Source organism: Zophobas morio, unplaced genomic scaffold (assembly GCF_036711695.1).
Source record: "Zophobas morio isolate AGI-343-1 ecotype UQ-CSIRO unplaced genomic scaffold, CSIRO_AGI_Zmor_V1 ptg000044l, whole genome shotgun sequence".
NCBI classification, from domain to species: domain Eukaryota; kingdom Metazoa; phylum Arthropoda; class Insecta; order Coleoptera; family Tenebrionidae; genus Zophobas; species Zophobas morio.
The window spans coordinates 4,069,941-4,090,858 of NW_026972149.1; the positions used below are offsets into that span (position 1 = coordinate 4,069,941).

The 20,918-nt window shown below is 38.1% G+C and overlaps 1 protein-coding gene and 1 long non-coding RNA gene across 7 annotated transcripts in view; one reads left to right on the forward strand and one right to left on the reverse strand.

Annotated features, from left to right (window-relative positions):
- LOC135141800 (latrophilin Cirl) overlaps positions 1–20,918 on the reverse strand; it is a 112,428-nt gene that overhangs the window by 55,603 nt on the left and 35,907 nt on the right. Inside the window, exon 1 of one of the 6 annotated variants that reach the window (XM_064073251.1) lies at positions 4,639–4,746. The exons of the other annotated variants lie outside the window; for them this stretch is intronic. The gene's annotated coding sequence lies outside the window, so the exon portion shown is untranslated. Of the gene's footprint in view, positions 1–4,638; positions 4,747–20,918 lie in introns of those variants that run through there. 6 annotated transcript variants of the gene reach the window in all.
- Positions 1–20,918, forward strand: part of LOC135141801 (uncharacterized) — a 167,521-nt gene that overhangs the window by 52,996 nt on the left and 93,607 nt on the right. The gene's annotated exons all lie outside the window — the stretch shown is intronic.

A 20,918-nucleotide genomic window follows, 5' to 3' on the forward strand; every position in this document is an offset into this window, starting at 1 on the left:
TTAGTGGTGTTTTTCTTTTATTTTGAAAATTCTGTATCGTTCCCCTTGGGGGTAGTGACCCTCACTTTGTGAATCGTTGATCTAGAGCAAGAGCGGGCCGAGTAACGTTAAGGTGGCGGAGCGTAAACGGTTTTGCGGTCAAACGGCATAGACGTCCGTGACGGAAAAGGTTAGCCCAGTTAAGGATTAATTGTTGTTTACAGCCCCCCGAAGCATCGAAACGATATGAATAATAAATGTAATGGCGTTGGAGAACGAAATTCGGTTAACGCGATCGAACGCACGAGGCTCGCAACGACAGATTAAAATTCGTTACGGTGTGTAACATTAAGTTATCTTTGGACTTAAATCATGCATGGAAAAATCTGTAACAAGCCCGAGCTCTATTTTATACCCTGCGTTATCGTGTAGTAGGTGGTTTACATTCGAACCTACATGAATACAATCGCCACAACCGCCCTCCGCCGTTTCCACACGCGTCGTCGATACCGCCGCCGCCGCAGTGTGCGGCAATATTTCATCGTTTTGACGCGCGTACGCGACCCTTGCTTATTTCAAATTTCAGGTTGATCAATGAACTTAAAAAGCGTCGGGGGCGCGGGAGCTGAAATTGTTTCACGCGGTCGAGGGGCGGCCGATCAACCGTGGGGGATGGTATTAGCGGAGGTGGGAGCCCGTCGAGGTGCCGTGATTAATATTGCTTGAGCATGCGATCTGATTTGTGTAAATTGGCAACAATGTGTAGTCTGCGCCTCGGTCCGCGATTTTGCCGATCAATAATCCGATAATCGCGAACGGAGACGACACATTCCGCTTTCGAACGCCGGATTCGGTGCAACCCCGACCGACGCATCCGCCCGAGTCTACGCAGCGAAAACGGTAACCCTCTCGGCGGATGAATGAACACGCAAAATGCATAAATTTTATTAGCAAAACAAAAACTTCACGCTTCCTTGTACATATTTATAACAGAACAAGTTGTTTGTGCCACGACCTACAAATGCTATACATATTTACCATGTAGTTATCACATGAAAAATTCTCGTTCCGACTAAATACAACCCTTTCCAATACAACGTTTTCTTGTACCTACCGCAACCGGAAGGTAACCGACTCCTGTTTTTTTTACTAACACCTAACCTCAAACTTATCGCGCTTTATCGTTCGGTCCAAATCAAATGAATTATGAAATTATACAAACCCCGCCGGTTCTACTTCTTTTCGTATTCATTATATTCAGTTTTCCTTTCGTTCGTTCTCGTGTATTCAAGATGCTTTCATGGTTACCCAGAACTTATGCATCTATGCAGAAGAAAATTACTTTTCTATTGAAGACGATTTTATATCACCGGCACCAAATGCACGTACACTATTTCAGGATGCACTGGCTTCATTTTCCTATAATTGACGCTGACACTTTAATAGACAAAAGATAATGACTTAATCGACTTTGCTTGTTCGCACTGTCTACGACGCTTTTATATAAATATTCCGCATTCAAAGAAATATGAAATCCATGAGTTTTGCTCGAGTGCATAGTACACACTTACGATCAGAGTTTATGCGATCGTAACTTGCAAATGAGACGTGTTTTAAAGAACCTTGTTTGTCAATAATGTATTTTCTTATCCATCATCGTAAACCTTGATTTGTGTGACAGAATCGATACCGAGTTTTCCGCATGCAAAAAATAGCACACACGCCGAAGACACAAATACAAATAATTAAAAAGTAGCTATAATCCGGACGATGCTGCTTTTATTCGGGTGTCACGCTGCGATAAAAACAAAGTAATGGTTCCCCAGTCTGACGAATAAACGAAAGTGTCCGAAAACGTCGCGCTATCTGTGAATCCCATTCTGCGTAGATTGATTGTCCCTTACAATGTGTGACAGTTTTGATTTTTCACGACTATACGATTATAGAACGATATTTTAGTTACGCGTCCACGTATAAGCAAGCGTTGCTCGCCACGCCCCCGACTTTCCGAAAAGCAGAGACGGAGTGGGGGTAAGACCAGCACTGGGGTTACACATACTATTCTAAACTACAATCACGGGACCAATAATTAAGTGCGACTCTGTGACTGTAAAGTTTACTATTATGGTTCTAATAATTTACAACCTTGATATAAAACACAAAAAATATTTATTTTGTGCGATAAACAAACAACAATATGGATTACCGTAACACAAGTTACTGAATTTTTGAATAATTTAGATACACTTGTTTGAAATTTGAAATGGAGTTGTATGTATATTACATAATAAGAAATGGGGTATCCTAATGGAACTAAACCGGTGTAAAAGACAGTACTATTTTTATTATGTTGTGTTCAAAGTTACGAACCATCATATTGCGAATTAGATGAATTCTTGTCATTGTCATTATCGTAGGCGACATGTGTGAAAGAAATAACTTCAAACAATACCTTTTCTATTGTGTTTGAAATGCATATATGTAATTAGCGTTGCAAGCCACGCCCCTTCCCCCACTGTCAATTCAATTGAATAGAGAGGAGTGGGGGTAGGACCATCAGCGTTAAACACACTATTTTTTAAATATCGCAGTTTTTTTAAAGATTTGTCATCACGCGGTATTTTTTGTGACTAGTTTTGGCAGGGTGACAGACTTTCTGTAGTTGAAATATTAATGTTAAGTTAATTTACGATCGTATGGAAGTGGTCAATAATGACAGTAGAACGATATACCGTATGTTAATGGAAGAAAAGGAAAATAGATGTGGGGCGAGCGGATAGTGAATAAATAAAAGCGGCCTGGGCATTCATTATGGGGTGTTCACAAAGTGTCGTCAATATTGCGAGGGCAAACACGTGATAACGATAGTGGGACAGGCGGCAAGTGGCTACTATTTAATTTCCACTTTCCGTCCATCAGCGTGGTCCCTGTTGTAATGGGCCATCGGTTCACATGGGGGAGGTTTCGATTTAAAAATCAAAGTAACGACCGGTAGGAAGAAAATTATCCGTGTATTGTTTGGCAAATGATTGTGCACATGCACCGCAGCGTGCCATGTGACCATTAAGTTTGAAATAATTTCTTTAAGCCGTATATACATGTCCAGTAATTTTCTCCACACATAAGGGGATATTACAATTATTATAATTTCGAGACATTACGGCGGAGTTATATGCAAAATTTAAGAAGTTTCACGCAAAAACTACAAAGCGATTTTTAATGCCGACGGTCGCAAAAACGTCAAAATCCGAAGTACGACTATTAGTATCGGCAAGGACATACAATCCTTGCAATTGCGAACATTAGCGGCGCCTTTTATCTTTTGTTTACTCATCCCCTTTTATCTCTTTATTTTCGGTCGAAACCTCCGCAAATATACAGACATTACAACAAAAAACGCAGAGCAAATCGACGCTGCAATTTACTAACTCGGCTCATTCAAATTCAAGAATAGACTCATTGCACCGAGCTAATGGCCAACCGAATTCATTAATGATAGTCGGAGATTTATTTTTTTTGCATTATGCTCTTTTTTTCCTTTCTCTTCTCGTTGATCTGGCAGTACGCCAGAACATTCTTGTTGTGGTGAATGGAACGGGCCACCGCTAACAGGAATTGAAGAAATACTTGTTTTAACCGTCTCCGTCGTGGAAATAATGAACGTCGCTAGTTTTCGTCTACATAACAAACACATCGCTAACGTGCTACTTCTCTTGTTTCTCAAGAAAATAGATTTAAACTAGAAGATTTATACGTATTGTCTTATTCCTGAATTTATCTTAAATGTTCTAGCGCACACGGTTTTTCTTTTTGCTATTGAAACGCTTAATCTTCAAGATACAAGAATAAATTGATTCAGCGGAGCAATGCTGGTCGCTGCGATGCTCAACTTTCGTCTAAATTAAAGCTTCTCCGATTCTCTTTGTTTATTCGCAATAGGTTATCTTCCGCATTGTTTGTGCCGGTCTGAGGAAAAGTGGACCCTTTAATCCCATGCAAAATTAAAAATCTCCTCGTTATTTAGTTTGAGATATCTAAACCCGAATTTCGGATGCTATGCGATACTGTTATCGTCGCATTTACCGACTGGAGAGTTTGCGTCTTGTTCGTAACTCCGCCAGTTATCGATGATGCTGATTCATTCAATAATAAAGCCCTTCCTCGCCAATATTTGCGATATTTCCGTAGAAGCAGGATTTCGGTAACAAAGCAATATTCATATAGGGGTACGGAACGTGAGAGAATAGCGCTGGGGTGTGAGTATTGCAACCCTAAAGGAGCATCTGGATTCAATAATTGCTTCGAGGAATTTCATATCTCGGTTTTCCTCAAAATTTTCGCTCAGACTTAAATTGACTTATTACAAAACGATGTGGTCAACCGAAGCGCGGTTTCACCTCGCTAAATCCCCGAAAACGCTTATAGCAGATGTTAATTAAATATCTTGTGCTCGTCGAGATAATTAATATTTGCCTTCTTTGAGATAAAAGGGTGATGCATTTAAACTCTTGAATATATATAACACCAAAATATTCTCCAACTAAAGGGAGGGATCTATCATAAAGTCATTAAGTGGCAAGACGGTGTCGGAGTAACGCGATACCGCCTTCTTATTACACAAATTTATGCAAAAATATGAAAATTACAACGACAACTTACTTTTATAAAACATTATCCATACTAAATGAACAAAAAATAAAAAAACAATATTAAATCACAAACAGCACCAGACAACCGGAGCCGCACCGCACTTAACAACACAACAACAAGAACTGACTACTCAACCAATGCACAACCTAAAACCATCTTCTTATAAACCGAACGGAGAAACGACGATAACTGCGCCTCCAGGTGGAAGGAATTTCAAATTCCGACCTCCTGAATCTACCTGTGTTTGCTGCATGGGCCATGAGTAATATTTTTATTCTTTTTTACCGCGACGATTCGGCCCGTTTGTCCGCCTTAGCCACATCTTGCTTTTTTTAATTACGCTCTTAATCGGAACCCAACTTTACACGTCGCTACAACGTTGCACCCACCGAACAACGGCAACTAAAGTTACACGTATATGTAGTTCCACTTACGAAAGATCATATATTTATTAATGATGTTAAAACGGTGACGACAATTACACGTATATGCGTTTTGGATTACCGTGCGGATATTACTGCGTCCGCTTTTCGAAAATGACGAAAACTACGATAATTCAAGAATCCCATAAATATGTCAAAGAAAAGGTGGGTATAAATCGGAGATCCGTCCGGCGCCCCGTGGCCCGAGCACCCTTGTAGTCGAGTTCTGATTTTATCTCTTAGCAACTAACTTCCTTTCTGTCAGTAGTAGTAGCAAAGCTGATAACCGAAAAACAAAATTAAAAGAGAACACTGTCAAAAATCCAGACGGACGGAGAAAGGTGCTTTGGCAAATTGTGGGGTGAGATGCAGACCTGTTTGGTCTGGGAAGTTAGTTATAATACAACTTGCGTAAAATAAAAAAGTTCCTTCATTTCGACGTTATTAGCAACTTTTACATTCTAGCATCATTTTATTTCTTTATAAAGGGAAGTACTCCACCATGTTACAAGTAAATCTGCTCTTTTCATAAAATAAAGGAAGACTAACTTTAAAAGTCGTATTAAAACTTCTATTTAACTTATAATAACAAAAAATCGGCGAAAGTTATTAAGAGGGTGAATATTAAACACCCTCGTAACATTAACGGAGACACTATTCTCGCGGCAATGTCCTATTAACAGATAACAGATAGGTAGGAGATTTAATAGAACCGGAAAGCAATTTTGGAACGGCGCATTAAATGGGACAACACAAGCGCTTTATCCCCCTGAATCTACCTATACCTACGCTGTTCCATTTTAAAATCGGCAGGTGTTTATTTTGGAGCAATTAATGTGTTGCATTGTAAAGTATGAGCTTCCAAAGCATTCGTTCCGTCGTTATGTTCTTCGCATACCATTCAGCTATCAGTTCGTCACTTAATCTAATCAACCTTTAATAACTCCGAATCACCCGGCAGGTGTTTCCAATCTTACGAAAAACGGAACCATATATTTATATAACACAGAAAATTTCTTTCTTTCGCCAGAATTTAATCACTCGCGAGAAGAAAAACAAGCACTTTAAATGCTTTAAAACCATTCGCTTTAAAAGTGATTGTTATTTTATGAAAAACAAATTAATCTTCAGATTCAATTAAAAAACTTCTTCATCTGCTGTAGCCATCAAAAAAGGTGAGAATTCGAAACTGCTTATCTGCTTCGCTTCTCCGTGGAGAAAAGTGTAATTAGTCCCTTCTCTCCTTTGGTGCACGAGACGTAATGAATCTCGAATGTTCTATATGGCTGAGAACTCGTTCAAAGGGTGCGAGTTAAAAAAAAAATTAATTTACACAAGCAGCGACAAGCAGCGACTTAACGTCGATAAACGTGTTGTTTAAATATTCTGCTCATTTCCAGAGATTGTTTCTATCGCAAATTGTAATTATTAATTTACACGGGTATCGTGACATTCTGAGGTTTGTTTCAACTATCGACGGCTCGAGGGCGCCACTGAACGAAAATATAACATACTCCTGTACTTGTGGTTTATGAATCCGTTTTTGTAAAAAATCCCCATTTTGTAATTTAACTTTGAAACGTTTTAAAGTTTGAAAGTGTGGAGGCGGCTTTGGGGTCGGCAGTGGTACGCGCCTGTTCCGGGGAGAAGCGCACGCGAGATTTGCGGGTTCGGTTTCGGAGTGGTTCGGCAATTAAGGGGGCGGTGTTGGTTTGGTGTTGGTGTAACGTTTGGATTTTTGCGAGAAGCTGGGAATTGGTTAACGACGTGTACGGGAAGCCATATGTTGCATGTCGTTGGATGACAAGCAGCGAATAAACACATTATGTTCTTGATAATCTTACAGTCCCCGCACGTGTATGACTAACACCACATGATATGCAGTTATAATTCGAAAGATAAATAGGGGTTGATATCCATTCTGGCGTAGTTTTTACATAAATCGTCGCCCTAGACACAGTATGGCGCGGCGTGCATTGTTATGCGAATAATAAAGGTTCCCTCCTTGCCGCTGTTTCGCATTGATAAGCTTCAGGCTCGGAATGAGCCGATTGTTATATTTGTTAGTCACTCGAATTGGGGTAATTTTAGATTTTTCTTCCCTCGGTATATGTACTAGTCCTGCCTGCGACTTTAGATAGCGTCATAATAGACACTCGAAATCTTTTAGCTCGCATTTTTAAGCGCCGCCTTAATTGCTCTTCATAGACGAGAATTTGCGATGATTTTGCACCTCCATTAAAAGAAAAACTCATAATTAGAACAATTATAGCGATCGATACCGGGGCAAGCGAAAAATACCGAAATTTATAACGCTTCGGCCGCAGCTCCTTTAATTAATTACTAAAGAAAACAGCCATAAATCACCCTTTATCCTTTATTGTTCCTATTTTAGCATCAAACGTTCCAATGAAGGGTTACATATTTCAAATGACAGCTACACCTCAGTTTTTACAACACTAACCAATTACCTAATGCACGGTAGATTTATGATAAGACCGGCTAAATTGCGTATCATGGACATGTAGCTGACCCTGGAAAAAAAACTACTTAGTACCACCTTTTCTAATCACCGTTTCAGGAAACTCGATCAAATATCACACCGACATGTATTGTACGAAGAACGGAAAAAGCGAACTACTGACATTTGGAAAATAAACAATGAGCACTTTTTTTCCACCTGAACTTTTGATATCTAGATAAGAAAATCTTAAATCTAAAGCAACATAAGCTATACAACTTGGGTCCACTTCATCTCACTACGACCTAACTTAAATAGATGGACATCCAGACGTTTCCCAAACGTCAGAACTTTAATCAATTCTGTTAGTGATATTGTGATAAGACCCGTGCCATGGACAGATATTTAGCCGACTTTTTACGATCAGAACACCTTCAGAGGAAACTTTCTATTTCTCAGAGACTAAATACAAGATAAAAAGTTTTTAAAATCATTTTTCTAATTTAAAATTACATGACTAATTTTTCATATAATACGCTATAATATGCACTGATTTGTTCTTCAGGGGCAAGGGAAGTTCTAAATAAACTAAGCTATTTTTTTCTAATAAATACTTCTGAAACTTTGAAAGAAAACCTACGAACAAAAGAGAGTAGAAAAAAAAGCTGAAAATTAATAAATTCAGAAGATTTCACAGTATTTACCCAAATTTTAGGAAAATGAGATAATGATTTAATTAATAAAATCAATTACTTATTTAGGTGCATAATGTTCTAAACGTTTCAAATCAGATCAATTCTAAAATTTTGTTGTACAATTTCTTCCAAAAATCTACATGTATAAGATTAAAATATGATTGGTGATGGATATTACTAGACAAATTTTGGTTTCCGTCTAATAAAATCGCCAACAGACGAAAGTGGGAGATCCACTTTTTCATGTTCTATGAGCTATAAAATGCCAAAAAAAAAACATGAAATTACTCGTTCGTCAAGTGGACCAAATTATAATATTGCTCCACTCCATAATTGCAAAATCCATATTTCCTTGCAAAAATGTACCATTTTAATCGTATTTTAATTTTTTGTTGTGGAAAGATGACTATGTACATTAAAAAAAAAAAAAAAAGAAAAGAAAAAATAAGCCCCGCCCGCCCACCCTGTCTCAATTCTGATGAATTTTTTTTTCGTCGTAAGCCGAGGGGCGGAGCTTAATTGCAAAATCCTTATTTCTGTACAAGAAATAAAAACATGTTTTTGAGTATTGTGCTATTCTAAGAATACTAGGTATGTTAAGAAAAAATGAAAGCCAAAGATTAAACCCCACCCATAACTGCCCTGATCTAATTAGTAATGAAGTTTGTATTCGTTGTACGACCTAGGGGCGGAGCCTAACTGCAAGATCCATATTTGTCTACAAAAATTTACCATTGTAAACGTTTTTTAGGTTTCTAAGAATAAAAAAAAATCATCACAATAGAGATGGGGTGGGTGGGCGGGGTTTATATTCTACCTGTTTTTCTTAATATACATAGTATTTGAACAACACGATATTTAAGAACATGTTTTTAATTTCTTGTAGAGAAATAGGTATTTTGCAATTAAGCTCCGCCCCTTTGGTTCACGGCGAATAAGAAAAAATCATCACAATTGAGACAGGGTGGGTGGGCGGGCCTACATTTTTTTTTTGTTTTAATATGTATAGGCCTTCTTTTCACAACATAAAACTTAAAACATGTTTAAAATAGAAAATTTCTACAAGGAAATATAGATTCTGCAATTAGGCTCCTCTCCATAATTGCAAAACTTGCCAAATGATATATCTTCTACCCTTCCTTTTCTTAGAGGGTATGTCATTTGGCAAAATCTTCTTATCTTAACAAGTACTAGCCCCGCCCACCCACCCTCCATTTTCTTAGCGGATATATCATCTGCCAAAATCGATCTTATCTTAGCAGGTGCTAGCCCCACCCACCCGCCCTCTATTTTCTTAGAAGGATCTCATTAGCCAAAATCTGTTGGCTGTTTTTCTTAGCAGAAAAAAAAAATAAAGGGCGGGCGGGTGGGGCTAATATTTGGCAAAATAAGACTGATTCTCTAAGAAAAAAAGAGGGCGGTGACTCTATAATTTTTTAGAGATTGCTTTTCTGAGTTAATTAATGTTTCAGACGGCAAGGCAAGGTTATACCTGTATTTTTAGTGAGTTTTACCGATTTGAAAATGTCCCGATCAACATTATTCCAGCAAGGACACAAGGAATAAAAAATCCCATGCCACATTCGAACGTGTGCGATTTTTACGTTCAACTCCGAAGGATGAATAACCCTGTACGAGCTTCGCTTATACCTCTATATAAAATTTGGTTGCCTTGGGGAAAATCTCAAGGCGGATTCATAAATAACAATTACAGGAGCATATTATTTTACAAAATTTAAATCCCACTTGCTATGGAAAATTCTGAGGGGATGTCATCAAATTGTTGGTAGGGGTGATTACGCAAATTTTGCTTAGCGTTTTACTGTCTACACGATATTCCTAAAGTGCACATAAAATTTGACAACAATCGGTGCAGTAGTTTCGAAAATTATGTCCAATAAAAATTTGGACACACAGCAGACAGACAGACAGACAGATAGTAAATATAAAGGTCATAAGATTTTTGGCCAGAAACACAATTTTTGAAACCATCGATTATATTAAAATTGAAGTGTATACAGTTCCAAATTCTTTACGATTATATGGCCACTAAAACTGGAAATCGTAATAAATAACGTCGTAAATCAAAATTTTGTATCAACTTTCAGCCGAATCAAATCCGGCTTCAGCTATTTTTATTAATAATAGAAAAATTTCCAGGAATTTATCAAATTTAATGTATTATTGTTTCTGTTGTTATTATTATGTTAACTTCTAGCATAATATGCCCCGTTACGGGCGGTTAAATAATCCACCCTTACTTTCGGCTGTGCGTACATGAGTTGCACTAACAAAAATAAGATTTGACATTGATTTATGGATTATAGCATATTGACTAAAATACATCTATTTCTCCCCTTCACAAAGTTGCTGACTTCATCTAAACAAATTATTGCCTAAATCTATATTGAAAAATGCGTCCTGAGATATTGCTTGCGTGATTTTTTAAATTTGTGGTCTAGTTGGCCACGATGCGTGCGTCAGCAGTGCAACTGAAACGACTGACGTAAGCGTCATGGCCAACTAGAGCAGACATTTAAAAAATCACATTGTAATACATATGAAAACACTCAGTATTCGCATGACAGGTGTTACAAGCATCATTTACGCCATATTTCGACAAAAATTGTGCTTTTTTGTGCACTTGATGTTTGTCACTTTGCTCCAATATTTTTACATTTTGTTTTCATATTGGATGGTCAATATTTGCAGTCCTAAATGAACCAAAAGCAACACGTATTAACTCCATATTTATGAATTTTCAATACCACTGATAAAATTCCAGAAAAATACACGGTAAAGTGTTCTTGTGGTACGATTTTTATTATCGATTCATTGGTTTTCTCATGGCAAACGTCTGACAATTTTAATTATGAACTCTTGAAATAAGCACTGTGCAATAATATTTATTACAGTTGCCACTCCTAGGACATAGTTTGTAGATTGGTATGCTGTCTTTACAATTTTACTTTTTCATAATACTGCGTATTTAGCAATTTTGAATAGGCACGACAAAAGTAATCAAATGAACGACAGAATAGGTGAATGCACGACAAGCCATGTTAACTTGATAAATATTTGTATGCGAAATTTTTAACGAATGTTTGTAAAGTAAAGTCCGCCAAATAGCGAACTTTGAATAACCTTGAACTTCCAGTGTTCACTATTTGGCGGACTCAACTTTAGATACTAATTTTATTCTTAACTCGTCTGGCTTTGTGTTTGTACGTTTAAGATATAGATTAGAGGTTTTTCGAGGTTACGATCGCATTTGTTTAAATCGGCATTATGCAATAAAACCGCCTTGAATTTCCATTCTTTGATCCGGCGGTACGTAGGTTATTTATTGTGTTAAGGTATTTAGGACGGCGTTGTCATATCATCATAATGCCATAACTCCGTATGAATGGTTGGTTATAAGCGCACCGACAGCTGAATAGGTTGACATAAACGGTTTGGCAAAATTCTGTTGGTGATGTAATTGGATTTGTTATTCTTGAAATGATGCGGTTGCCGCTTGCTTGAATTAATAATGGCGTAAAAACGATTAACACTTGGGACAATTAGCGAGCGCCGTGAATAACGAAATATTTCGCATTCGCGTGAAATAACGGCGAATTTTAAATATTTGCTTTAATGTCAGTAAACATTTTGCAACAAGACAGTATTATGATGTTTGGGCAATAAAACAAAGCGTTAAGCGATTTACAAAACTTTGAACATTAGAATATTAAAAGTGGAAAAATATTGGGTTTGCGCGACTTCAAAGAGCACGAGGCTAACTTTTTTGAGATGTAAACAAACGCAACGAGAGTAAAAATACCGCCGATTAAACTTTGCAAGATGATCGAACGACAACTTAGGTTGAGCTACATAGTTTAACCCAGAGGCCAGGGTCGGTCCGGCCACTTTTTTATCCCTTTCCGTGTATGGGAGTAATAATTTTCGAATGACTTTGCTCGGGTCCTTGATTGGTTTGTGTCAAGAAGCTTAATCATTTAGAAAAATTACCAGTTGCGTTGGCCGAAATGTGGCAATTTTGATGAGATATTGGCGCAAAAGGCACGAAGGACACTGGCCATTTACCGCAGGATAGATCCTTTGGATTAAGTTCCGACCAACTATATTTATGCTGACCTCCGTCTCAAAATCATTACACCCTTAGAGTCGAATGAATGATAGTCACGAAGGGTGCGGTTACATTGGGGTGGACGTGACAATTTTCGTTCGCAATTTTCAAACTGATGATGCTCTTTCAAGTCGCACGTTTTATTCAAACGGATTAAGAAAAGAATTCGAACACCAAGAACAATAACGTCCTAGAAAAAATACAAGGACCTATTTCTAGAACAATAACATTTTCAGATTTATAATAACAGTTATTTTTAGGTCGATTAGATTTAGTCAATTTATAACCTTATTTTTCGCCTTAAAATTACAGGCAATACACTCTATTATAATGAAAAATGTAACACAAGAAACATTCTTTGATTATTCCCGGCATTAATCTGTGATTTATAAAATCAGATTAGCTAGAAGAGTTATAATTCAGGTTAATATCGCCAATCAAAAACACAGAAGGTGGATTAAAGGCGCCGGTAATTTCGTGTATATATATTAGCCGCCACAAAATCGGTCGATGTTGCTTCTTGATTAATTTGTGTCAAAACCCTATCGTTAAGATTATTACCTTTAATAGGCGGAAACCCCTATCTACCTATATTACTATAATACAACACAAGATGTGGCTAAATACGTTTCTAATAGCACAAGAAGACAAGAAACTTAAAACTCCGAGAAAAAAAATGCATGCTGAAACGGTAGCGACCAAATCAGCAATTTTGAAATGACGTCATCACTCTGTTGGTCGAGACGATTAGATAAAGTTTAGTTAGCATTTTATAATACACATATAAAATATGACAACAATCGGTCCGGTAGTTTCGGAGATTATCTATCTAACAAAAATCCACACGGACGGAGGACAGACAGACAGGCAGACAGAGGGAAACCGGAGGCGCTCGGGAAGTCAAAAGGGTATTTCCACGAATGTTAAAGTGCACAGCTTATCGAATACGAAAATGCTGGTTGTAATTTTATTCTGGTGGCTGCCGAACCTACAAGCTATAAACGCAACAGCATAGCAAAGTAAGCTGTGTTGATAAAATTATAAAATGGCGTCCGATTTGATTTATTATTTCGCAAGCTGGCTTGGCGAAGTTGCGGTTGTGTAAACGGCACTTTAACGTAGGTCCGGGTAATACCACAAAAATTTGGTGCGGTAAGTAAAAAAAGCAGATAAATCTCTTCGTTTTATGTATCCTTTAAACGTAAATTTGTCGCGTCTTCGAACAGCTCGATGTATTTTTGCAACGTTGTTTCACAATAAATTTTAAAATTTATGGTGTGACGATCCCGTAGCCGATATGAAAAACGCAGAACGGAGTATTCGTTCATGAAAAAATGATTGTAGAGATGAAAGCTGGAGAGAATTTGTACATACCATTAGGTTGTTTACTTTCTGGAAAATGCGTAAAATCCCGAAAGAGTTACGGAATTTGTTCCATTGCAAACATGCCGGATTTGTTTGGTAATTTTTTTATTCCCAGGGTAACAATTATTATTATTATTTTGTCGTCGGTGAGTGCTTCTATCCATCCCTGAGTATGTCCGTTTGATTGTGGAGTGTTATTTCCGTTCCTATTTTGGCGACGATTCCGGTGAGGTAATGGGTTTGAAGAGAGAGGTTTAAATGTAAGTCTACGGGGAGTACCACATTATCATGGACTATGTCATTTACGAGAAACCATTAATGGCGATTTTCGGATATTGCATATTGATATTGGATTTGGGGAAAACGTGCTCTTTATGGACACTTCTGTCATTTAGGGGACTTGCGACGACATATGTACCAAATTTAGGGTAACTTCTCGCCAAGCGCCCTCCAAACCGACCATAATTTATATCTTACGGAAACATCCACGGTTTTATTTAGTGTTCTGTCAATAATAAATTCTGATAAGTGGTGCTCGCAAACGCGGAGAAACCAAACCGAAAGTACACACATGGTACATTTAACCACACAAGCTTGGTAAATACAAACAGCACAGAAAAGTCATATCGCTACGAGACCTGCTAATGAGTAAATAATTAATTGGCATTATGCCACATACAGCTCGACTCGACACAGAAAACACATTTAATAACATCGCAAGTTTTAATTGATATATTTGATACCTGCCTTAAACTGGAGGGTTCATTCGTCAAAAGAAATATCGCGTTAAACAGTTAATTTTTTTTTTTCGACTGCGAACATCGATACAGTTCATGCTGTAGCGGATTTTTATAATCGAGGCCCGCAAAAAGTGAGGCGTTTAAAATGAAAGCAAATAAATCAAATCAAATTTTCATTAGGTTGAATGCAAAGTAACTGCAGCTCTTTTTCAGTACTTTGTGTCTTTTACGTACTTTCACATCTTAATTCGTTATTTTACCCCGCGCGAAATGTTTTCACACGAAAAGCTCTTTGGGGTGAAGCTCTTTGGATCATTTCCACGAATTTGTTAGTTAATCCTTAACAGCTTACTATAAAGATAACATTGTAATACTCCTGAAGCTGTGGAGGGTTTTACAGCATTTTTACAATCGGAACTGGGCAATCGCGAATTCCGAGAAACATATTTGCGATCCTTCAGGAAGTTCGCTTATAATTATGTGCGCTGACAAAAATAGAGACACGAATTCACGACACGTATTTATAATTTGCAAGCGAGCTAATATTAATGTTACAGACTAAGATTCGCAGGGTTGGTTTTGCACGTATAACCTATTAAAAGGACGTATTTTATGGTGTGCTTTATATGACGCAAATTCATTAAGGCTTCTTTTAACTAACCGGTTGCTTTAATACCTTTATATTTTATACTGTCAAGCTTCGGACTTTTTCAATTATATTACCGTATGAAAAGGAAAGGATTTTCATTATATATATCCACTTTCTTTATAAATCGACTTCGGAAGAAAAAACTTGTAATAACCTTGTTAACAAGTTTTCGGCACTAAATAGCCTGGCACGAGCTGCGCGCAAATAACGCCCCCCACACCACGAACCCACCCCCACACACAAATAAAACCCTTTTGACGTCCGACGTACATATTACCTGTTAAAGAACACCTGCCTGGTATTTATGTATATGCGAAGACTTAATAAGAACCCTTCAGGCTGGGCCTGGACGAGTTCGTTCTTTGGCACGAAGCGGCGCGACGTGTGAGTTTTTACGGCCTCTAATATGACCCGGCTGACCGAAAACTCCCCACCCCCCAACACCACCATCCGCCCGAGTCATCCACACAGTCGCCAGCCAGCAGTATCGACACGACAAAGAGAGAAACGCTCGTGAACTGCGAAAATCATGCCCGCTGTATGGACGACAACCTTGAATCTAACGAAACTATTTGAAGCCATGCTATTGTTTCAATTCTATAGATGCAAGTTTTTTTGTTGAAAATTCGGAATTCTCACAAACGTTAGACCAAAATTACGGATGACAGGATTGCGTTTATGCTAACGGGATTCGAGATTCCGAGATTCGGAATTACAGAATTCCACAGTGTGGACCATCACGATCTAGCAGACTATATATCACAATGGGTACTCTTTGATTGCGAAGACCTACTGGCATCTGCCTATCTAGTCACGATCGAATACATCATGGTCAAAACCAGTTTTTTTTCAATTGTCAAAACACCTCAGTCGTAGTGTAGTCATCATGTAGTTAGTATGTCAAAGTCAAACTACGTACAAATAGACAACAGTCTGATGTAAATCTACCTTTCTACAAGTTCCGCAAGTACTACAAAACCAACGCAACTTTATCCTGGTTGGTATTATTAGAATCTCTATCAATATTTTGTTTAGTGACACCTTCTGGATCTATTTTAAGCTTAAAGGTGAATACTGTGTTAGTGTTTTCTGTGTGTGCATTTGATATCGTTGACTCCAAAAGACGTAATGTCTACTTTACAAAACTCCAAAGCAGTAGATGTTCAATTCAAGCTTAGTAGATTAGGATGAATATCTTTCAATATCGTCTCTAATTCTCGTCTGGCTATATTGAAACACATTGTGCTATGATTGAGGCTTAATGGAATGCATACCAGCAGTAATCACTTCTCTCGGTTCTTGAACACTGTGAGGTGATTAGACAAATAAACGAACAGTAAAAACGTAGACTCGCTAAAGAGCTATTAACGAACGTAAATGATTGACAGTCAAAGGATATTGCTGTCGCTTTGCTGTCAACGTTTTGTCAACTACGTCAGGCGAAGAGTAAATCATTATCCAATGTCAAGAGTGAATTAGAAATATTTTTGCAACTACAAGAAAACCAAAATTAGAAGTCAGTTAGCAAGTGGCTTAGTTAGAGTGGGATTAGTTTGTGGCTTGTTTAAGTCTTTGTTTATTTACAAGCTGGTTGGAGAAGGATCCGCTAGGACCAGCGAGAGTTAGGAAGAGACTTCTCTGTTAGCTAAGGGAGCTAGTTAGTGGCGATTCTAAACATACATTTACTAGCTCGTGGTTAGATGATTCCGAGATTAAATTGCCTCTAGGGAAATTCAAGATAATTTCTACAGACATATGTCAACATGAAACCTCTGCGCCTTGTTTTTTCGTTCGGGATTCTAACAATCGAGTGGCGCGCAGTAAAAATTACCGGAAAAAAATCAGTTCTAGTTTGTACTGGTGCGGCGGTTGGTCGAATCAATTTTGCAGTCAAGTGAGCGTAGATTCCCCAGAACAATTGTTGTCGAGTGGCAGCGACAGAGTGAAGAATTCATACAATTTTAATATGCCTTGGCAAAGTGAATTTGAGTTTAAAAATTGGATTAGGAAGGAGCGGCGGCGGCGTAAGTCGGCAATTCGATTGTGTGTAGTGTTTAACTTGGGTCAGAGAAGCTTAATTATGCGTAAATGTTGTTTTTGTTTTGCGGTATTATTCGCAATTTCGTATAAACATCCAAAGTTCGCATTTGCACACAATTATAATTCAAATTGCAGAATATGCGGTTGGATCCATTACAGACCGACTTCCCTCGGGCTTAACAAAGGCCATTTCAGATCCCGCTTTAACTGGCCTACAATAGGGATTAGTCATGTAAAGGCATTATTACGCGAGCTATCTATTTCCATATTGATTAACGTTCTTCGATACACAGTTTTATAACCGGCGACTTTTTCCAGATGCAAAAGCCGCTGCTTCCGAATAATGCAATTACGGAAACGGCAACTTTTCCGGTGCTCGTGCAATGCGTACACCAACATACATCATTTTCCTTGCGGCAAACGCGATCATTCCGCTCTCGAACGCGCTAAATGCAGGAAATACACTTTTGCAGCTATTTGTTCTTGCGATTACAACTTAATGACGTTGTTGGCGTTTCATATTTAACGGTACGATCTGACCCGAAACGGAAACGGATCGGTTCAACGCAAAAGATTAGAACGACTCAAAAATCAGTCCAAGTTTTCTCAAACCAGTCCAAATTTACACTACCAAGGTTTGCGCATTGTCTTCTAGTGTTCCTTAAGATTCTAACCGGGGTCCACTCCTATTCAGCTTGACAAATATGCTGAAAACTGCTTTTCCTCGACAATGTAAAAATATTGGAACAAACTCTCAGCAACCGATTGACTGAAGTCGAAGGTATTGTTTTGCGCAGTTCTAATATAGTTTTAATGATCTGGGTGTCACGTTCGAGGTTAAATTCACGTTCAAAACCATGTTACTGCTGCGTTACTAAAGCCTGAATTGTTACGGATTTATATATCGCAATGCAAACGATTTTATTGCTCACACTTTAAGTATCATGTATTTCTCATTAGATCGAGATTGGAATATGGAACGATAATATGGTATGGTAAACATAAAACCTACATTGTACCAATTTGTTCAGTCCAGAAACATTTTCTTAAATATTTAGTTTGTTGTTATTGTTATGGTGGATTTTGTTTGAGAAGGGCTCACCGCGTCGGCGTCGAGTTACGGCCTTGGCGAATGAAATTTTTGTGTAATCTTTATTACGTTTCTTGCAACACATGCATCACATACGTTACAGATTATTACATGTGGTCGGTGTAATAAATAGAAGCCCGCTGCCATCGTCGAAATTAATGACACCCTAATTACATTCGTTCATCTCGAACCACACGAACCGGCGCGGAAAAAATAGCAGCCGAGAAGAAACCGCCACATATTTGCCAAAAAATGCATTAGCAGCCACACTCGGATAAACAATTCTTGCTACGTTTTCGTTCTGCTTTGTCTTCGTAATTGTATAACGTTTTTTATCGGGTATGCGGACTCCATTAATCAATCTGGATGACCATGATAATTAAATATCATTACTCTAAAAAATCGGACACTATAAATCTAACCGAATGATACACATCTGAACATGAAAACAATCCGTCCTTATAAATCTCAAATATTTTATACGATACCTTTTAATATACTTCCTATTAATTTACATAACAATTAACGCGGAGCCCTCCTTGAGCCACTGCCGCTAATTGACGTCGGGTTTACCTGGAAAATATGTCAAATTTAGTCGAGAGAAAAAAACAATTATTCGAAAGGTCAACGAATGCAGAAAAGCAAACGCCAACACAATATATAATAATATCTATAGACGGGGTCGTCTATTTGCCATCGCGTATATAAAATCGACGTTTTAGGTTCTCCAAATCGTTTCGCCTTCTACACCTTTCCTCCATCACCTCGTACCTGACGCAGATAAACATCACTTTGACTTTTGTGCTCTCATCACGCGTATATTTTCCACTGACCACGATTTTCCCGAATTGCTATATTCTATTAAACCAAATATTCCACATGAGAAAACAAACGATTTTTTTTTATATATTATTTGCAGAAATTCGTTTTCGTACGATCAGGGAAACAGTTGTTTAAACCGTATCGGGATGCCTAACTAGGCGTGAATTGTTTAAAATTAATGAGACCAGACGCAGAAATTAAGGGTATTTTGTAATTCGGGCTCAGACACCTCAGTCGCGCCAAAATCCCAACAGTCGAAACAAAAGCCGAGGTGACACCTTTTAACCTTCCTCTGTTTATTACTACAAAATTGATGTTTCCCGAGTAGGTATAATTAAAATTTTCATTAAATGCTACACTGTTCCACTCGCAAAAGTTGGAAATGATCTTGTATATTTAAATCGAGTTGAATAGCAAAACTGCTATATGACACGGTTGGGCTTTGTCTAATCTTAAAGTTGGCGACACACGCATCAGATATTACTACAACCATTTTATTTCGGTCTTTGTTCGTATTGTAAGTAAAGTAGCTCTGCCGAGATAATATCTCTCGCTACATGTCATGCAAATTCATAATTTCTAACTTGTTTAAGTGTTTTTCATATTCAATTCAAACTGCACCTCTTGCTCGCTCCGAATTGCTACCGGGAGCTCGATCGCCGGTGGCGCTATCACCCGGATTCTGATGCGAATCTCATTCTAAGCCACTAAATAATAAGCTAATAAAAATGAGAAATTATTAATTTATGCGTTCGGTACTTTCCCGAACCGCTACTCGTTTTGATAGAGCGATAGCAACACAATGAGTACCCACAAATAGTGGTCAGATGTTGATAACGTTCGAATAGTGTTTATATAGCGTAAAACGGACAGACCGCCGGACAAATGTACCGCGTATTAAAGAATCTGTCGCTGTAAGAATGGAATTTCAAAGCGCAATTAACTATCGAAGTATTAAAAATCTCGTGTCGCTTTAGCAACTCCGCCTGAATGAAAGTCAATAAATGAAGGAATTATAAATTTTAGATCGAAATTTCATGGTAGCAAGAAACTATTTTGCGTTACATTTAGAACAATTTCACCGCAGGTTGACAAACGGACTTAATTATATTGAGGAATTAATTTGAACTCGAAGTGCCAGGATAATGTAATGTAGATTGGAAACTCAAAATACCTCTAGTTTCATGGTTCAGTGTGGATCATAATGAAAACAATTGTGTTCGTGAAGATTTCTCTCACTCCTTAAGACAACTAATTCGTGACGAATAATTTTCCCAACACAGGTATACCTTCAATCAAACGTAGCTCTCTTGTTGAGGTGACAAACGCTCAAATTGAAACTGTAGGTTGAGAATTAATCAGTAAAATTTGTTGTGTTAGCGAAGTCGATTTAATTAGGATTTGTCGAGAAGCGTAGGCGAAAATCTGTGAATTGGTCAAATCCGTAGCTTTGTTTGTCCGTCCAATTGTCGGGACGGTTTTAAACAAAATTACATTAAAAGTACTAGGCAATCACCCTAACTCGATCCCCAGCGCAAAAATCTGCAACGCTATTTACACCGAACCTTCCTCGCACGATTGTGCGTGCGCTCACTATCACCGAAGTCAAGTTCGTCAAATTTTGAAAGTAATCGGTTCGTTAGTTTCGGGTATTCCGCTGGCTGCGCCAATAATAAGACCCGGAATTAGACTTTCGCCGGAACGGCTTTCAGGAAACGCATAAAAATAAAATTAAAAGTGCTCGCCAATTCCCAAATCAAATTTCGTACGACAGATGAACAAGGAATGGGCGTGAGCGTCCTTGGAAGGGCGATATTATAGACTATAAACCTAGATTAGTGCGGTGACGTCAGGAGGTTTTTGAGTGAAGGGTATT